This window comes from Lactuca sativa, chromosome 5, assembly GCF_002870075.4.
Source record: "Lactuca sativa cultivar Salinas chromosome 5, Lsat_Salinas_v11, whole genome shotgun sequence".
Classification (NCBI taxonomy): Eukaryota; Viridiplantae; Streptophyta; class Magnoliopsida; order Asterales; family Asteraceae; genus Lactuca; species Lactuca sativa.
In genome coordinates this window covers 257,856,623-257,874,122 of record NC_056627.2, presented here as the reverse complement: position 1 = coordinate 257,874,122, position 17,500 = coordinate 257,856,623, and the positions used below count along the sequence as shown (strand labels likewise).

Here is a 17,500-nt window from a genome sequence, read left to right as displayed (position 1 = left end):
ACAGAAATGGTTCCTATGTAATAGTAAAATTACAGAAATGGTCTCTGTGTTATAGCAGTAATGTAAAAATTACAGAAATGGTCCATGTGTAATAGTAAAGTTATAGAAATGGCCCATGTATAATACTCGTTTGAAACAAAATTGTAGAAATGGACCCCATGTAATAGAAAATGACTGAAATGGTCCTTCTGTCCTTACATATTGCAGGAAATAACCTTTTGTATTAGTTTGTTCTGTCGAAAATAACCTTTTGCACATATAAGATTAATAAACTATTGCAGGCTTAATAGAAATAAATGAAAGTAGGATGCTATAATACATATATAAATGAAAGTACATTGCTAGTATCAACTTTTTTTTCCCTTACTCCCTCTTTCTATTCCCCATTGGTGGTGTCCCCTTGTGGGAGTGAAAATTTGATCTCAATTCTTAAAACTATTCAATTACAAACTCCTCCCATTGCGTTCTCTGTTTTTTTTTTAAGTCAACTTTGATTTGCTATTAAAAACAACTCATATGCTTAAACATTATTTTTTTTTTTCTGATTTCTTGTGGTTGATTTGGACAAATTTCTCAACACACTGAACAAAAGATAGAAGAGAGGCAACACCCACCCCTACACAGGATTCACTATATATATATATATATATATATATATATATATATATATATATTAAACAGTACACACAAGTTTTTTTTATGAATGTAATTAAAAAGTAGAAACTGCCCAGCACTACCCATGAGTTGAGAGTTAATTTGATAAGAATTTTGTCAGATCTACAACCACATGATAATATGATATACTATCCACTCTGTTTTGAAAAGCATTAGAGTTGACTTTGGTTCATATTAATACTAGAATATCAGATTAAGTAAAGTAGTGGAGCTTAAAAATTATATGAAAAATGAATTGATTTTGTTGAAGAAAAAGGAAGGAATTTAAGGGGGCATTCCGAGAATCGAACTCGGGACCTCTCGCACCCAAAGCGAGAATCATACCACTAGACCAAATGCCCATATTCTGTTGTTCTTCCTATTATTGCATTTTTATAACAATTTATACTTTATGCATTTATTAAAATGCCATACACAAAAAAGTAAAATAATTACTAGCATAAAGATATCTTATTCTGGTAGGCAGTTACATATTTTCACCATGTTGGTCCCTAAAAGCATCTTCACAAAGAAAGAATAGTGTATAGTTACATTACATATTTGCTTATTCTGGTAATGAAGTTCATGTGCTTTTCATGAAGCTGCAACATTTCAAGATTTCTGCCCATGAATTGGCATTTATTGTCTGAAATATGTGACACTAGTCAACTTTGAGGTGCTTCCACTTCCTCTTCCACATATGTTTTTTGGACTTCTATTTTTTTCTTCATGACTCTCATGTAGAGTTCACTACTGGAACCGAGTGACCATAATTTGATTTGAGGCTACAGTGAGTGTGTGTGTGAGTTAAGGTTTTCACTTGCTGTCCACTCCTAAGCTGGCTTATGTCATATCTTTGCAAAGCTCATTTTGAAATTGGAAGCATATCTATTTCTTAATTCTAATAGTGAAAGATTACAAGTTCTGGGCAGATACTTATACTAATATACAAACTAGTCTAGTTTTGTTTTATGTGGAAATAGCTAGACTGCTGTAATAGTATCTGCTTTCTGCTGCCTTTATTTACCCCAACATTCTTTTTTCACCACCAATCAGTTGTGGGCTCACATTTCATGTATGTGTTTGGGGTTTGTTGTTGCGTGGGGTGATAGAAATAAGCGAAAGTAAGATGCTATACTTCACAAGTAAATGAAAGTAGGTTGCTATTTCATACATTTAACCCTAAAATAGAAAAATGAGTAAAGTGTGTGTGGGGCATTCCAAGAATTGAACTCGGGACCTCTCGCACCCTAAGCGAGAATCATACCACTAGACCAAATGCCCATCTTGTTCTTGATACTTGATACCATTGAATTTTTAGTCATTTACTTTATGCAGCTAGTTAATAATACAAAATTACAAATGCAGTAAGTACATAATAGAAGTAAAAATAAATAAGTGGTAGCAGAAAGATATCTATTTATTGGTAGGCAGTTGCATATTATATTTTTACCAAGTAAGTTGGTGCCTAAAAGTATCTTCACAAAGAAAGAATAGTGTTACTGTATAATAGTTACATTACATATTTGCTTATTCTGGTAAATGAAGTTACATATGCTTTTCATATTTAATGCATAATTATCAGGCAGAAGTAATTGCTGACGAGTCCAAAAGTACTGATAATGAATCTTTTCAGATTTGCAAGCACAAGTTAATATTTTACTTAGGAGGTAGAGTTGCTTCCCCACGTCCATAGTTGACTTTACTTTATATTAAATGTAGATTATCATATTAAACAATATATATATATATATGTTGAAAAAAGGAAGGGGGGGCATTCCGAGAATCGAACTCGGGACCTCTCGCACCCAAAGCGAGAATCATACCACTAGACCAAATGCCCACTTCTTGATGTATTTGTTATGACCTTGCTTCAAATATGAGTTTACCGCTATTACATTGTCTCAAGTATGTATTGTGAGACGAGTGAGTTTGAGCCTTGAGGTGCTTCCATTTCCACATATGATTTTTAGACTTTTATGTTTTATAATACTCTGATGCTATTGACTGGTAAATTTGTTGTTAAGAAAAGCAGAAATAGTACAACCAATGAGAAAAGGAAAACACTCAAGATTTGCTTTATTTATGTTATCTTTGCAAAGCTCATTTGGAAGCATAGATCTATATCTATATCTTATAACAAAGGCCATGTGGCCTAGCGGTGTCATAAGGTGTGTGATGGGAAAAACGCAGCCACAACGGTAAACAAAAATGCGGAATAATACTTCGTTTGACTAAACTATTCCCGTCTTGAATGAACTTTTTAGGATGCAAACAAATAGGATATTTTTACTTGCAACAAAACAGCCCCAATGCAAGTTATATGATCAATATAATCAACCCAAAACTATAAGTAATAAACCAATAACGACACCAGAATTTTAGCGTGGAAACCTCTCAAGAAAGGAGAGTAAAACCACGGGACTACTAGAGCCGCTTCAAATCCACTATCACCAATATTTGAGCAATACAAAAATCTTCTCTAGATGTATTAGAGGCATACAATAATCAAGCATATGGAATCAAATAAGCGAAGACAAAGAAGAATATCCCCAAAAACGTTCTTGATTTCCAGCAGCAAACAGAGGCGACGATTCCTGAGTCTCTGGAGTTGATCTCGGAGATTCAACCGTTGGATTTGAAGGGCCCAAGTGTTAGGAAGCTGCTGTCCAAAAATCAAAGGAAACGGACCGTTGGATCTCCGGGAAATTACCAAACACTGCAGGTGTATCTTCAAAAACGGGAATTAAGAAAAAAAACCCTCTTTTGCTTCTTGCTCTCTCTTACTCTCTTGGTGGCTGAAAACCTTTTTATGTGTTAGTGAAATTAGGGCATGTCCCACATATATATATATACATGGGCTAAATAAGTGGGCTTTCCTCATGGGCTAACAAACCCAATAGAAAACCCAACAAATCTCCCCCTTTTTGGCCTATGAGGAAGAGTTCGCCATCCCGGCATCGAGCAACATATTTTCAACTTCTCCCTTACTAAAGCTTTAGTCAACATATCGGAACTATTATCATCAGTATGAACTTTTTCAAGTTCAAACAATTTGTCTTCAAGTGCATCTCTAATCCAATGATACCTCACATCGATATGCTTTGTTCTTTTGTGAAACATAGAATTCTTAGCAAGGTGAATGACACTTTGATTATCACAAAGAACTATGTAGCGTTTTTGCAAATATCCAAGCTCTTGCATAAATCTTTTCAGACACAATAACTCTTTGCATGCTTCTGTTGCTGCCATATACTCAGTCTCAGTGGTGGACAAGGCAACACACTTTTGCAGTCGTGACTGCCATGACACAGCTCCCCCTGTAAAAGTCATCAAATATCCAGAAGTGGATTTCATGTTGTCCTTGTTTCCTGCCATATCAGAATCTGTATAACCAACAAGCATAGGTGCTTCATTTCCAAATGTTATACCCAATTTGGAAGTACCACGTAGATATCTGAAAATCCACTTAACTGCTTCCCAATGCTTCTTTCCCGAATTTGACAGAAACCGACTAACAACACCAACTACATGGGCAATATCTGGCCTTTTACACACCATGGCATACATCAAACTCCCAACAGCCGATACATATGGAACTCTATCCATCTCTTCAATCTCCTTCTTAGTAGAAGGGCAATCTCTATCGGTCAGCTTAAAGTTGGTAGTTAGAGGCGAACTAACCACTTTAGCTTTATCCATGTTGACTCTGCAAAGCACCTTCTCAATGTATTGCTCTTGTGACATATGCAACTTCTTTGAAGCTCTATCTCTAGTAATCCGAATGCCAAGAATCTGTTTTGCCGGCCCCAAGTCTTTCATAACAAAAGACTTGCTCAATTGTTTCTTCAGCTGAATAATTCTCTCTGCATTCTTGCCAACAATCAACATATCATCAACATAAAGCAATAAAATTATGAAATCATCATCACCAAACCTCTGGAAGAAAACACAGTGATCTGAAGTAGTGGTAGCCTTGCTCACCCATGACTGACTCAAATTTCTTGTACCATTGTCTTGGTGCTTGCTTTAACCCATAAAGACTTTTATGAAGCCTACACACATAGTCTTCTTTGCCTTTAACCTGAAAACCTTCAGGTTGCTTCATATAGATTTCCTTGTCCAAGTCACCATGAAGGAAAAGCTGTCTTGACATCCATTTGCTCAACCTCAAGATCAAGGCTAGCAGCCAAACCAAGAATCACCCGAATGGAACCCATCTTCACGACTGAAGAGAAAATCTCATCAAAATCAATACCCTTTCTTTGACTGAACCCTTTGACAACCAATCTGGCCTTGTACCTAGGTCGTGAGGTATGTTCTTCAGTCTTCACTTTGTATACCCACTTGTTCTTCAAAGCTCTTTTGCCTTTAGGCAACTTCACCAACTTAAAGGTATTGTTTTCATGCAAGGAATTCATCTCATCTTGCATAGCTTCAACCCACTCTCTTTTATGATCATCTTCCATAGCTTCTGCATAACAATCAGGTTCTCCCCCATCAGTGACTAAAACATACTCATCAGCAGAATAACGGATGGAAGGATGACAATCTCTCATGGACCGCCTAAGTGGGACAAATGGTGGTATATCAGGTACCAGTAACTCTGGATGAAGATCCTCATCCAACTCTGACTGCTCTGGAACATCATTGTCATCAGTACCATGTTGTTCATCATTCTGAACATCTTCATTAATTTGCTCAAAATGTTGAGGGGGAACAGGATCCAAATCAACACGATCATCAGTATATTGAGGAACTATCTTTGTCTTCTCAATATCTTTTAAACTCTGAACTTCAACAAATACAACATCACGACTCCTTACGAGTTTCTTTAGAACTGGATCATATAACATGTAACCGAATTCATCTTGGCCATAACCAAGGAATATACACGACTTGGTCTTCATTTCAAGCTTTGATCTTTCATCTTTGGGAATATGCACAAAAGCCTTGCATCCAAAGACTCGTAAATGACGATACGAAACATCTTTTCCACTCCAAACCCTGTCAGGAACATCAAAAAACAAAGGAACACAGGGAGTAAGATTAATAACATGTACCGCTGTATTCAAAGCTTCTCCCCAAAAAGAATCATGTAATCCTGCATGTGAAAGCAAACATCTAACTGTTTCACCCAATGTTCTATTCATCCGTTTTGTTAAACCGTTCAACTGTGTTGTCTTTGGAGGAGTCTTTTGGTGCCGAATACCTTACTCTCTACAATAAGCATCAAAAGGACCAATGTATTCACCGCCATTATCTGTCCGAACACACTTCAATTTCTTCCCAGTTTGTCTCTCAACCAAGGCATGAAACTGCTTAAACACATCCAATACTTGATCTTTAGTCTTCAAAGTATAAACCCATACCTTCCTTGAACAGTCATCGATAAATGTGACAAAATACAAGCAACCCCCAAGTGTCCTAGTCTTCATGGGACCACATACATCGGAATGTACCAGATCAAGTATATTCTCCTTCCTGGAAGGAGGATGACTCTTAAAGGAAACTCTATTTTGCTTACCTGCCAGACAATGAGAATATCTCTTCAAATTCACATCATGCACACTGGTCAACACATTTTTCTTCAACAACAAAGACATCCCCTTTTCACTCATGTGACCAAGTCTCTTATGCCACAAATCGGTCATGTCACAATGTATCGATGCATGGATCGATTCTTTGGAGATCTTCGGGTGTGTCATGTATAACTTTGAGCTTCTTTCACCTCTTGCCACAATCAAAGAACCACGAGTGAGTTTCCAAATGCCACCACCAAAGGTACTATGGTAACCGTCATCATCAAGTAAGCCAACAGAGATCAAACTAAGTCTAATATCTGGAACATGTTTTACATTGTGTAAAACCAACTCCATCCCAGTTTCAAACTTCAAACAAATATCTCCGACTCCAACAATCTTTAATAACCCATTATTACCCATCTTAACATTCTCAAAATCACTAGGAGTATAAGATGTGTAAAAATCCCTTTGTGATGTCACATGACAAGTAGCACCACTGTCAACAACCCAACTCGAATCATCATGTGCAAAATTGACCATATCATAATCACAACAAATAAAGAACTCTTTGGTAGCAGTGTTAACTTCAGCAGTATCATTACTACCATCATCTTTCTTTTGGTTGTTCTTTTTATTGTTGTAATTTGCCTTCTTGTTCTCCCTTTTCAATTGTCTACAGAATCGTATTGTGTGCCCTTTTCTACCACAATGATTGCACTCATAGTCAACAAACTTTCCTTTAGATTTACTGTGATGCTTCCCTTTGTTATTTGGACTTCTACTTTGACTTCTCCCCCTGCTTTCTGTGACCAAGACATCTGAATGTGAAGAGGAACCTTGTGACTTTCTTCTCATCTCTTCATTTAAAACACCGCCTTTAGCCAATTCCATGGTGATAATACCACTGGTGCAGAGTTGGACAAGGATGTCTTAAAATTTTTCCAAGAATTCGGTAAAATGCTAAGGAGCCATAAACCTTGTAACTCATCTTCAAACTTGATACCCATTCCTGCAAGCTGATTAATAATTCCTTGGAAAGAATTCAAATGATCACTAATAGGATTTCCATCATGGTACTTCAAGCCAATCAACTGTTTAATCAGGAACAATTTATTGTTCCCGGTCTTCCGAGCATACTACTTAAGCTTGTTCCACAAAGTACGAGCATGAGTTTCCGCGCTAATATGGTTCAAAACATTATCATCAACCCATTGTCGAATATACCCACAAACTTTTCTATGCAAAATATTCCACTCTGCATCTGTTTTATCATCGGGTTTTTCAGTATTAAACACAGGCATGTAATAATCCTTCACATAAAGAAGGTCTTCCATCTTGCCTCTCCAAACTTGATAATTAAAACCATTCAAATTTACAATCTTATTTGTATTAGCTTCCATTGTTCAAACAAGTAACCTAATAACAAGAACCACGCTTTGATACCAATCTGATGGGAAAAACGCAGCCACAACGGTAAACAACAATGCGGAATAATATTTCGTTTGACTAAACTATTCCCGTCTTGAATGAACCTTTTAGGATGCAAACAAATAGGAAATTTTTACTTGCAACAAAACAGCCCCAATGCAAGTTATATGATCAATATAATCAACCCAAAACTATAAGTAATCAACCAATAACGACACCGGAATTTTAGCGTGGAAACCTTTCAAGAAAGGAGAGTAAAACCACGGGACTACTAGAGCCGCTTCAAATCCACTATCACCAATATTTGAGCAATACAAAAATCTTCTCTAGATGTACTAGAGGCATACAATAATCATCATATACTTGGAACTAAATCACATCAAGCATATGGAATCAAATAAGCAAAGACAAAGAAGAATATCACCAAAAACGTTATTGATTTCCAGCAGCAAACAGAGGCGACGATTCCTGAGTCTCTGGAGCTGATCTCGGAGATTCAACCGTTGGATCTGAAGGGCCCAGGTGTTAGGAAGTTGCTGTCCAAAAATCAAAGGAAACGGACCGTTGGATCTCCGGGAAATTACCAAACACTGCAGGTGTATCTTCAAAAACGGGAATTAAGAAAAAAACCCTCTTTTGCTTCTTGCTCTCTTTTACTCTCTTGGTGGCTGAAAACCTTTTTATGTGTTAGTGAAATTAGGGCATGTCCCACATATATATACATGGGCTAAAAAACCCAATAGAAAACCCAACAGTGTGTTGGAAAGGGGTTGAGGGTTCAAGTCCCATGGTGGACATGTCATAGATGTAGGATTAGGGAGTGTAAATGATACACATACACAGTCCTCATACATGGAGTCAAACACACTGCTTGTGATTTGTGAATTGTGAATTCTGAATTGTGAAAGCCCAATCCAACACAAAAGTCCAAATAAGTTTACTGTAACATGCTAAAAGAGTATTGTGGAAGTCTTAACATAATCAACTAACTGGATTACCCGGTTTCACTAATCATCAACAAATTTGTTAGCATATTTTAAATTTATGGCTAGTTGATAGGTTTACCCTAATTTTTTCATATATACAGTTTCCTTTTCTGTCATATTTGTAAATAAAATACTAATTTTGCTTTCTTTGGTAAACTTAATTATGGCAAGAAAAGGTTTTCAAATAACAACATGAATATTTTTATTTGTAATAAATGTGGCCAAAAGGGACATACATTGGGAAGGTGTTTCAAATTAATCGGATACCCAAAGGATTATAAAGGTAAAACTGATACTCAAATTTAAAACAAACATATTGCTAATAATTGTACTTGGACTGATTCAAAAGAATAATTCCTTACCATCTTCTGCAACTTTACTTTTTCTCCTTATGAAATCACTAAAATTCTGAGTCTTTAGTGACAACCAAGGAGGCAATGTTGTGGCTAATCAACATTTTACAAAAAATAATTAAAAAAATCTTGATAATGTTGCTATTTTTGATCTTAAATTGAAGGTGGATCACCCTTATAAGACTTCTGCTAAGATTAATAAGATTGGCAATTTGTATCTGTCAGATTCTGTGGTTTTACTTGATGTGTTGGTGTCCTGTAATTCAATGTGAACTTAATGTATGTTCACATGGTTGGTAAAGATAATAAAATTCAAATGGTTTTTTTTTTCAAAAAAAAATGAGTGTTATTTACAGAAAATATCGACAGTGGGGACGTGTAGTGAAATTGGGGGATTGCATTTTTCAATCAAGGTAATAGTAATAAGTTTAAGGCTAATTATATGTCTAATCCTATATGTATCATGTGTAAAGCCAATTTACCTCTGGGATCTAAACCACAATCACGGGTGTAAATGAGAATTACCAACACCTAGTCACATAAGAAACTTTGTCCCATCCTTCAAAACCCTTTATAGCATTCATCCAACACACCCAAAAATCACCTGTGTTTTTAGACAAATATAGCATCATTAGGGGTGCAAACGAGCCAAGCTACTCGAGATCGGATCGTTAAAAGCTCGACTCGAAACCAATTTTAAACGAGCCCGAGCCGAGCTCGAGCTTAATGTTAAGCTTGTTTATTAAACGAGTTCGAGCTCAAGCCTATGTCACAAAGCTCGATTAGGCTCGCGAGCCTAAACGAGCCTTTATATATTATTATTTATATATATTAAATTAAAAACATATTAAGGGAATTGTGAATTTCGGGTTTTAGTAAACGAGCTCGAGCCGAGCCTGGCCAGGCTTGGCTCGTTTGCACCCCTAAGCATCATACATTCATCCTTAGTGAATATTTCACACAAAACCCCTCAAACCCTGGTTTGAAACGCAATATGAAAGTACGTTGTTATTTTTTGCATTTAATTATAATCCACAAATAGAAAAATGAGTAAAGTGAGTGTGGGGGCATTCCGAGAATTGAACTCGGGACCTCTCGCACCCTAAGCGAGAATCATACCACTAGACCAAATGCCCATTTTTGTTTAGTCTACTGCATTTATAGTCATTTACTTTCTGTTGTGAGTTAATTATATAAATGCAGTAAGTACATAATACTAGTAAAAATATAACAGGTAGCAGAAAGATATCTTATTCTGGTAGGCAGTTGCATATTATATTTTCACCAAGCATCTTTTCAGATATGAAAGCACATGTTTTGTGGTATATAAATTAAAATGTGTCCATTTTGAGTAGGTAGATCTGTTTCCAGAAGTCCTCGATTGACTTTAGTGAGTAGAATATTAAATTAAACAAAATGGATGCACTTAATTTTTTATATATAAAATGTATTGATTTTGTTGAGGAAAAAGATTGGGGCATTCCGAGAATCGAACTCGGGACCTCTCGCACCCAAAGCGAGAATCATACCACTAGACCAAATGCCCACTTCCTTCATTTATCTATCTCTTTCTTTTTATTTCTTGAAATATGAGTTTGCTAAATCTGAAATGTGTAAAAACCAGTGAATTTGAAGTGCTTCTACATGTGATTATTCACTGCAATTTGCCAGAGAGTAGTTTGAGGCATGAATGTGAATCAAGGAGTGCTTGGCACTTGATGTCTTAAGTTTGCTTATCTTATGTTTGCAAAGCTCGTATGCAAAGACATCCATTTTTAATTGTAAAAGTTTATATATTGCATATCCTGGGCATGTACTTGTTTTGTTAATATATGCAACCTATATATGTAATTGTAAACTAATAGAATACCCACATATTGAAGCAAAATAGTATTATATAGCTAGATATAGACAATTGTGTGATTAAAAATAACTAAATCATTGCCATAACTATGAAATAATATTTTTTTATATTAAATTTAAAATAACATTGTCATTATATTGAATCATATAAGTGAGATATCTATTACAACCTATGGAAAGAGTTGTGATTGTTATAATTATTGAACATAATTTTCATTATAAAATTAAAAAATAATATGGTTTAAGATGAATATTTGATTTGAATTAAATTATCCCAACGATATCTACTTGTTGTTTGGGCATTAATAAAGTTATGTATAGTTTGCGGTTTAAAATGATTGATAATTGTTATTATATATAATTACTAATTCACAAGGTACACTTGAACAGTTCTATCCTCCTATTGGCTGAATTTTCTTTTTGAAATTTTCATTTTCTTTTCCTTTGTTGTCTTCTTTCATTTAATTCATATTTTATGTTGCACTTAATGGTGGATTACACATGTCTTTCTTTCTCAACCTCTTCTCATAGTGGATTACAAATGTCTTAATTTCTCATACCTCTTTCCACGTGTTTCTGTTTCTGCGGTCATTTTCACTTTTTCCACCGCTTACGTTCTACGTCTCTCCTTTCTTTTGCTCTTTGCTAGACGATCGTTGGTTTTCTTTCCAGGTTAGTCTGGTTGTTTTTCCTGCTTCTTTTGTTCCACCACTGCCAGGATACAATACGTGTTTGTTTCTTCTGCATCTCCTTTCTTACTCACCCTTTAATCCTCCACCGCTCTTTCTTTGCTTTCTCTTCCCAATTGTTCCACTTTTTTTTGTTTCGTTTATTCTGCTTCATCTCCCCTCTAGCGACGTTGCTTCTCTCTTCCGCCACCATCGGCGGTCCCGATCCTTCCACACTTACCGAATTCTTCTTCTACTCTGATTATCACTCTATCTCCTCCCTTTTAATTTCTCAGAACGAAGATCATGGAAACAAAGGCCGAAGCAATACCCAGAATACCGCCGCCGCCACAGGGATCAACGCCTTTGTCGATCTGACCCGTGTAACCGATAACTGTTAAGATAGTAACGTAAAGGAAGAGAAGGGTGGCAACGAACTCGGCAATCACAGCTCTGTACAATGACCACTTGCTCAGCTCCTTGGGTTCTATGAATGACACCGGTGGTGGGTCGTGGTAGTCCTTCGCCGTGTCTCCAACTTCTGCCACTTCTTGTGTCATGTTGAAAAGAGAGAAAGATGAGTTTTAGAGAAAGTGGTGGTGGTTGTAGGTAAGTTTAAATTTCGTTTTTTGGTTTCCTTATAATTTGGAGCCCTAATTTGCTTTCATACATTCTTATACTAAATTATTGTAATTTTCAGCACTTAACAAGGTACACGAGATACGAGATAGAATGTTGCATTTGGTAAAGATGATGATTTGGATTTAGTTGGCTTTCCTACCAAGATATAAAGAGAGCTACACTTTTTCTTGTGGGTTTTCTAGGTTTCTTACACAATCTGGGTTTCTTAATCTGTGGATGTCTTCTTCCTGGTGTTGTGTGGGGGAGGTGTTAGTTAATAAGCTTAAATGTTTAACTGGTGAGGGGCATAGTTGGAAATTGTTGATTGTGATGATCACCAACAGTTTGCCTTTGTTTACAGGTGCTTCTATAAAGAATGTTGAAGAAAGAGGACTTATCATACATTTTTTCATTCATATGAGGTTTGTTCTTCTAAATTCTGCATCTAATATTGTCTCAAGAAGAACATGGATCATATTCAGATTCGCCTAATGAACAAAATAAAACAAAAAAAAGTGATTGGTAAGTTACAACGTTTTTAATTTCTATAGGTCAAGGCAAAGACGACATGGAAGCAGAAGATGGTCAATTCATTGACAGTGTTCTGAGGCATCAGCGAAAGGACATGGCAGAAAAGGACACTCACAAGATCTTTTTCTGAAGTACAAAATGTAAGTATTTCTATTGTTACTTAACATTGTCAATTTTATGATATTACAATTTCCTTTTTAATCATTTTTTTTTGTTTGTTGTCAGCTCAGTGGCTCTAAAAAAAGTTGTAGACTACAATAACAAACTTGTGGAGGATATAAGGCACATGAAAATAGCATCTCAAGAGGAGGTAATGGTTATATCTCTCGGCTCTTCCATAATTGTGAATTTGCTGCAGGGATTTAGGTTTTTGTTGTTACTCTCTAAGTTCTTATTGAGCACATTTAACACTTACAAATTACTTTTTTTTTTTATCGCACCTGATTGAAGACCATGCTGATTGATAATGGCAACTTTGTTAAACCGGAATATGGTTTGAAACAAGGTAAAGGTGAGTGGCACATTATAATTTTGTTGTAGCTCTATACTGGTTCTTATGACATACATGCTTTACAGTTCAGTTTCTTATTAAACAATAAACTTAAAACAATGACATTACATGATAATTTCTTTTCTTTCGGTCGATTATGTCATTTTCTTATCCATGTCCATCTTTCTTGGCAGGGTTTTTTTTGTTGAAAGGGCTTCAATTTGTAATTTAATACAAGTTCTTGGAGTCTATTGATGACAAAAAGGTACGGTTTTATTGCTTCTTCAACAAAACAAATAAAATGCTAAATCTCAATGACAAAGACTAACATCAAGAGAGGTTTTGAAATAAGTTTTCTTACATGTAAAATTTATGTAAAAAAGATGAATTTGAAAAGTAACCATATGATTAAACTCGATAATTCTGATATAGAATGGATAACTGTTATGATGGCTTCTTAAATTGCCCTATTTTGATATTATATAAAATACAGAAAAAAAAATTTGGTTATTAAACTATTAATTTTTAACAATTTATATATCCACCTAACTATTATGATGAAAATTGTAAAAAGAAACAGTTTAGTGACTAAATTTATATAATTATCTTTTTTTTTTTTTTAATATTTTCCAAATTAGGTAACAGGGAAAAATGTTTCTTTATCAACCATTGTGAACTATGGTCATCTTTGCAATTGCTAAATTATGCTCTTTCTATATGCCTATTTAAGTATTTATCAACATCCAACATATTAGGATTGATTTCACAAACACAAATCTGAGTTCCTCACTACAAATCATCTTAATGTGTGTCTTATATGGCTTTGCGACTAACACTATTGATTGTTTCTAAAATCCTTTAAATGATATCACCTGTAAAAAGAGGTGATATGGCCTTAAAAATAGTAAAAAAAAAAAACGGATTTAGATAAAGGGTAATAACGTAAAAAGAAATGATGTCATAATTTGATGCAACCTTGGTGAAGACTTTCCAACCAATTGGCATTTTTATTCTTCATTTACTTCCTTAAATCCAGCAGTGTATTAAGACACCAATGCATGGACTTATCATTGTAAAATAATAGATTAATCAGAAATTTATGAATAAAGAAACAGGAAAGCAATAACAGTTCAATGGTTTTTGTTTTATGGCAGAAAGTTGATGCTGTATCCTTTGATGTGCATAGCTATGTGGTCTAGATGGGGACATTCATGAACTTGGTCAAGACAAAAGAGAAAAATGTGTTATTTTCTAACTTTCTTAATGAAACTAAAATATTTATTTGGTATAGATCATAGAGTTATATGTTTTTTTGTTGTTTGTGACAGGTAAATCATCCAAAAAAGGATAATTGTATGACATCTTAACATGTAACTACTTGCACCTATTTTTCTTAAAAAAAAAACTTATATTTTGATTTTATTGGATTATCTTTTTAAAAAAGGCTCACATAATGTTACGTTTTTTCAAAACAACTAGACAGATAAATAGTTGGATGTCTTCATTAAGTCCATTATGTATTATGTTTTTGTTGTTTGTAACAAGAAAAGTAACACAAAACAATGATTTTACTACATCTTACATACACATTATGGATTATATCTATCAGTTTTTAAAATTTTCTATTACCATTGCATTTTTGATCTGATTCCAACCCATGTGGTTCTAAACCCGCGCAACGCGAGAATCTTCCCTAGTTCTAAACTAATTTAAGAATTATTTGCGTAGTAATTTTTCAAATTTGATCATTATTGTTTTTTCAAATATAAATATTTGTTTTCAAAATAACATACTTTTTAGACTTATAACTTTTAGCTGAATACAAATTTTGATTTAATGTTATTTTTAAAACTACATATTTAGATATTTTTAAGGGAAAATAACACTATAGCCCATTGAATTTTTAACTTTTGGTTTAAATGGTCCAAAAAGTCTCTTCTCGTTCCAGGGGGCCTTAAGGTTCGTTTTGTTGGTTCTAAATACAGACTTTGGACAAAACGGTTAAACAGGTTACCCCTTATGTTGGTTCATATAAAGAATTTTTAATTTAAAAGAAAAATAAAGCCTTTAAACTCATATTTCTTTATTTGAAAACCATGAAAATTTATGCATCATTGAGAACACTTTCATCTAAAATATATAACCCAAACTTGTTCAAAATCTTTAAACTCGTATATCATTTAAACCCATTGACAACTCAAATTTGATCATTTACCCATATTCGAAGACATGAACGAAACACAAATTGCCATTAGAATTAATCACTAATGAAATAAATCACTCGATGAAACGAAAATTACACTCAATTTTGAATCATTATCCAATCAAAATATCCAGTTTTGATACATCTCCAACTTATTGAAAACCAGCAAAACTCACATCTCCTTCAATTCGAAATCGACCTTTACAACACCATCGAAAGTCCAACTTTGATATAACATCCTCTCTTCAAAAATTCCTTTAGATCATCATCGTCACCAAAAAAAATCGAAAGGAATCATTTTTGTGCCAACAAAATTCAACCAGATCCAAGTTTTCACAACCGTCGAGAGCTCCATTTCAATCCAAGCACCATCAAAACATAGTCAACATTTCACTTTGAAACAGTGATGGAAAAAGCTCCATCGAATCGAAGTAGCAACATATTTTTCATCGACTCAACACAACAAAAGTGAATCATAATTTCGACAAACAACTCACAATCAATAAACTAATTGATTTTTGGATCAAACATGGTTAAGTGGCGAACATGATGATGAACAAAAACCCTAAAATCTGCCGCCAATGAATAGATTCAACCAATAACAAAAATTAATGATGATAATAAAAAATTTAAGCTCAGTCAATTATTGAGGAATAAATATGTAGATCCACGGCGAGATAGCATGAAAAATGATGAATGAATAAGAAGAAAAATTAAATATCCTCATATATTTTATTCATACTCATCCTTCCATCCATGCTAAATGTTGACATGTGTATTTGTAACATCCATAAAATTCGAGCCAATTTAAAACTTTTTAAATCATTTAAAACCATTCAATTATTACAATTTGTTTTCAGAATAGTTTAAACATCAGAGTTCCCAGAAATCATAATCATCAATTGAGAAAGTGTATGGTCACGCATTCGCCTTCGCGCGGCCATCCGCTGAACTTGAAACAATAAACTGAAATTGTAAGTCCGAAAGCTTAGTGAGTTGCCCCAAAATACCAACGCCATACCGATAACCATATCATATAAACATATAAGCAACATAAAAACCATGCATCTCGAGTCTACAGTGTGACCGGTCCGCCCACATCGGGCCTTCAAACAATCATGTGCACATAAATATCATATGCTAGCATGTATATAACAGATAATCATACCGATCTAACAGATCACTAACATATCACCATCCTAACTACCATGATGTAGATATAGCAGAACAATAAACATATCAAGCAAATTCCCGGATACAAATCCGATAAAGGGTCGGCCTTGGTGCCTTAGACCCTGTTGATATAGTGAGGATAACTCACCTCGTAACTGTCGACTCGAAAGATAAGCTCAAACCCTCAGATCACCGCACAAACTCCACCACCTATATTCGCCGCACAACCATAATCATAAATTTCCAGAATGCCCCAGAAGTCCAAATAGCCATCCTTGGTCAAAGTCAAAGTCGACGGTCAAGGTCAACAGTCCATGTTGACCCGACCCGTCGATTACAACCAGCCACTCGTCGAGTTCCTTGCATAACATGCCAATTCGCCGAGTCACTTGAGTGACTCGTCAAGTTCCCAATGTTTGCGACCGTAAACTCCTTGGCCAACTCGTCGAGTTTCCCATGCAACTCGCCAAGTTCATGCGTTCCAAAAGGCGGGAAAACCCTAACTGAATTGCCGAGTCACCCTGCTGACTCGCCGAGTTGACCATGCAACTCACCGAGTCCCTTCAGTCATTTATCTATTCATATGTTTTTTAAGCCATGATAAGGTTCCATATTGCAGATCCAATTCCCCAAGGCATGTTTATCTAGTAAAGTTGCAAACTTACATGCATGCAAGACTCTAAAGTCTTATAATGACAAAACCAAGCTTGTAATGGAGTTTTACACATAAGGAGATGCTCATAACTACTAAAGCTAAAAGCTTTATGGACCTAGAGACCACAGAGAGTTCAGATATGAAGTTGCAACTTCAGATCTTAGCTCATACACAAGAAAAGCTTCCTAATATGCTAGAAAATCCCTATAATTCACCCAAAAGAGATCTAGAATGAAATGAGGTCAAGATAACGACTTGATACCTTCTAAAGGATGCCAATTGAGGTAGATTCTAGATCCCACACGTTCCTTGCTTCAAGACTCTTGCTCTCCAAGCTCTTCTCACCAAGA

General features: G+C 35.1%; 2 long non-coding RNA genes and 5 other non-coding genes across 11 annotated transcripts in view; 1 reads left to right on the top strand and 6 right to left on the bottom strand.

The window, feature by feature from the left end:
• Nucleotides 1-14,541, top strand: part of LOC128134138 (uncharacterized) — a 17,330-nt gene extending 2,789 nt beyond the window's left edge. The window contains exons 1-8 of one of the 5 annotated variants that reach the window (XR_008232479.1): nucleotides 1-12,086; nucleotides 12,178-12,288; nucleotides 12,460-12,520; nucleotides 12,650-12,769; nucleotides 12,855-12,939; nucleotides 13,080-13,140; nucleotides 13,314-13,384; nucleotides 14,274-14,541. The exon at nucleotides 1-12,086 is cut by the window's left edge and continues 2,789 nt beyond it. This is a non-coding gene — a long non-coding RNA (uncharacterized LOC128134138). Of the gene's footprint in view, nucleotides 12,087-12,177; nucleotides 12,521-12,649; nucleotides 12,770-12,854; nucleotides 12,940-13,079; nucleotides 13,141-13,313; nucleotides 13,385-14,273 lie in introns of all 5 variants that reach the window. The other 4 variants (XR_008232478.1, XR_008232477.1, XR_008232480.1 and 1 more) reach the window with 4 other exon arrangements.
• On the bottom strand, nucleotides 945-1,016 carry TRNAP-UGG (transfer RNA proline (anticodon UGG)). The gene has a single exon. It is a non-coding gene; the product is annotated as a tRNA-Pro (tRNA).
• Nucleotides 1,867-1,938, bottom strand: TRNAP-AGG (transfer RNA proline (anticodon AGG)). Its single transcript has one exon. It is a non-coding gene; the product is annotated as a tRNA-Pro (tRNA).
• On the bottom strand, nucleotides 2,426-2,497 carry TRNAP-UGG (transfer RNA proline (anticodon UGG)). The gene has a single exon. It is a non-coding gene; the product is annotated as a tRNA-Pro (tRNA).
• TRNAP-AGG (transfer RNA proline (anticodon AGG)) lies at nucleotides 10,011-10,082 on the bottom strand. Its single transcript has one exon. It is a non-coding gene; the product is annotated as a tRNA-Pro (tRNA).
• Nucleotides 10,421-10,492, bottom strand: TRNAP-UGG (transfer RNA proline (anticodon UGG)). The gene has a single exon. It is a non-coding gene; the product is annotated as a tRNA-Pro (tRNA).
• A 1,484-nt stretch (nucleotides 14,542-16,025) lies between the features above and the next one.
• The window catches only part of LOC122198304 (uncharacterized), a 16,992-nt gene continuing 15,517 nt past the window's right edge, over nucleotides 16,026-17,500 (bottom strand). Inside the window, exon 2 of the long non-coding RNA XR_006192794.2 lies at nucleotides 16,026-16,288. This is a non-coding gene — a long non-coding RNA (uncharacterized LOC122198304). The remainder of the gene's footprint in view (nucleotides 16,289-17,500) is intronic.